Here is a 3142-nt window from a genome sequence, read left to right as displayed (position 1 = left end):
GGGGGAGGACCAGGGAGGATGATTCAACCACTCAACCACTAAATGTCACTGAAAACAACAAATCCTTTACACTGTGCCTTTAAGCCGAAAAATGTTGTAATCGCACTAAAGAAACAAAAGCAGGTAGGTTTACAGGATGCAACGTTTGGGTGACTGACAGTGCAGCCTTCTGCTCCTCTCTCTTTAAAAACAATCACGGTTGCGCAGCAGAACCTTAGAGCCCCGCAGGGCTGAAAAACAATCCGTTCGCTCCCAGAGCCTCCTGACTTGCCAACGACCCTCGTGGGGCCTGCCACTTCTCTATCTAACTGTTGCTCTATGCCACACTACACCTCGCCGGGTTAGYGTTTCACTCCAGCTGTCAATTCAGACAAGAAGATGAGCAACCTCTCCACGGCAGAATCACAACTTGCGGTCTCGATAACACGTTTTTAACACGGAGGAACTCTCTGTATCCGTCCCATCAATCACACAAGCAGACGGACTTTACGCGAGGCGGCTCGCCTGTCTTGCTGTTTCTCTCSGTCTCTTCTCTGATTGCCTTATTAGAGAAGCTGCGTGACCACATCATCAGGGGTGCTAAGTGTAGCGTAGAGCTCATTATCCTTCATTGCCTCGGTCAGGATCAGGAAATGAACTAAGAAGGGGCTAGAGGCTGTTCCAGGGCACTAATTCTCCGAGGGCTTTGCACTGAAGCGATTACGCGTCTTGTTGTACCAACTAACCAAAACACAATTACTCAATTTCTTAAGCTTCATTCATGTAATTGGTTGCAGTTGGTTTTGATTTGTAAGTTTGTAAGAACAGTGGATTGCAACATTTTTGGTTGTGTTATCTTGATTTGGTTTAAAAAAACATTTCAGTTTTCTTGATCTCAAACAGAATGTGTGACATTTTTAGCTGGCTGTAAGACACGTGCCATAAATGACTGATATAAGTAGGTGAAGAGTTTTAGCCGGAGCTGCCTGGAAAACCTGCCACAACTCACTACATAAATATGTCCTCGTGCTGTTTCCTTACCCTGACAGGCCTGTCATGGGGCATTACTGCTTACTACAACCTCTCCTTCTTTCTCTTCCTTTCAAAGCAGCCTCTCTCTTTTCGATTTCAACTTTCACCATCCAGCACGTCACTCTCCGTTAATGCGTTCTCCTTCAATCCACTTTCGTACACCCCTCCCTTTTCTATTCTATTTTCTTCCCAACTCCCTCCTCCTCCTTCTGTTCCAAGCCTATAGTTGTTGTGAGACAAGGCGGACTCTGTCTGAGTGCTGTGCTCGTGTGAATCTGTGCATGCCTGTGTGTGTGTGTGTGTGTGTGTGTTTTAACTGTTGATATCTGCACACACCATCGTGCTCCATGTGTGCATGTGTGTATTTAAGCACGTCTGGGTTGAGTCTTGGGGGCTGTCCTCCTTTGTCCTCCCAACCATCTCTCAGAGATGGATGTGTCTCCAGGGAATTGGCCCCAGAAGAAAAGCACCACTAGCTCGCACATATTAAATTCTGCTGAGCAAATACAATCTACCAGCATGTTTCCCCTCCTCCTCCTTTCTTTTTTTCCCTTTTTTTTTTTTGGAAAAAAAAGATCAGATCCATTTCCATCAAAGTTATTTTTGAATGCTGCTTTTTAAACACAGAAATAAAGAAAAAAAAAGAATCATGGTAAGGGTTTATTGTCCTGATATATCCCAGCTTAGATATTTGAGTTCTGTTGACACATTTGGATGTGGATAGCCTTCTTTAGTGGCTGTTGGCCTTGATGTGACGTGTGTCTCCTTGTCTTGTTCGAGGCCACTTGTAGAGTCATAAAATAACCAACAAGTACTTTCCTCCCCTCTGTCCTAACGTGTCCCACTCGTTTCACCCCGAATCCTCTTCTCTCCACTCCTCCCCCAGGCTTAAGACTCAGCACCTGTGAGCCACTCCCCCTCATCTAAACTTTTTCTCTCTCCCCCCTCTCCCTTTGGCARGATGCCTGACACAATCACAGCTCTTTGCGTGAGAGGGAGTGTCTCCATGCCTCACTGATTTGTGTGTACAGATGCATGTTGTTGTTTTTTTTCCTGAAGACAAAGAGTCAAACTTTCAGCAGAGCTAACGCTAAGCCTGGGAGTAATTCAGCTCCATGAGTGTTAACCTCTAATCCTCAACAACTCCACTCCTCCACAGTCCACCTTGCTTCTCAGCCCTCCTTGCTACTGGCCTGATTCACCGTCCTGGGAGTCTCCTGCCCAACWCATTCTGAAGCAATTTTACAAGTAAAGGGAGATTTTTAATAGGCTTGCACCTGCTGTCTTGTAAATGGCGCCATAAAACAGCCATGGGTGTAAAACTTTATTTCCACATCCTCATGACCAAAGCCAACCAGGCCTTCCTCACCGCTGTGCATCTCATCTTGCCCTAATTCCTTGTCACTTCTCTCACTAATTGAAAACCAATGTGCAAACTCACAAAAACACTCTGCCATCTCTTCCAGGCACCGAAGGCTGCATGGCACCGCCCCAGACACATGGTTTTAATAACCCTCTTTTTCCCCCTTTGTATTCACTTGTTTTGTCCTAATTTTCTATTCCACACATGCACTTTCACACTAAGTAACCCCATATCACAATATTTCTCAACAGAAACATAGCTTCATGACTGTCTTGTCACGGAAATGTGATGGAATCCCACTCGGCACGGCGTTCACACTTTGCAGCATGTGGCACTGATTGTAGTGTTTTGATCACTACAACCAGCCAAGCTGTTCCTCGAGGCTCTGAAGTGATGCATCACTCAGACTTCAGGCTCATCTACTGTTTCCACTGCCCGTCTTCCTTTTGGCATCACACACTGGATATGGTTTTCATTAATAAAAAACACTACCAAGGAACCTTAATGTTGGTTGTGTGCTGTGAAGGCTACATGTACCTGATCAGGATGCACACATGAAGAGAAACTTATTCCTTTYAGAAACATAATAAAATGTATTTGTTTTTCAAAACTTTACACTTTCTGTGATTTTCTTTGCACACGATAAGATCTTTGAAAATCTGAGTTGTAGGTAAGTACACAGTGCAAAAACAACTATTCTCATGATGAGTCCTGGTCATAATTATGACCCCCACACGCGAAGCGTAAGCGGGGGTCATATTGTTTTCG

Source organism: Austrofundulus limnaeus, unplaced genomic scaffold, assembly GCF_001266775.1.
Source record: "Austrofundulus limnaeus strain Quisiro unplaced genomic scaffold, Austrofundulus_limnaeus-1.0 Scaffold2, whole genome shotgun sequence".
In the NCBI taxonomy this organism is placed as follows: Eukaryota; Metazoa; Chordata; class Actinopteri; order Cyprinodontiformes; family Rivulidae; genus Austrofundulus; species Austrofundulus limnaeus.
Note: the sequence above shows the minus strand (reverse complement) of the source record.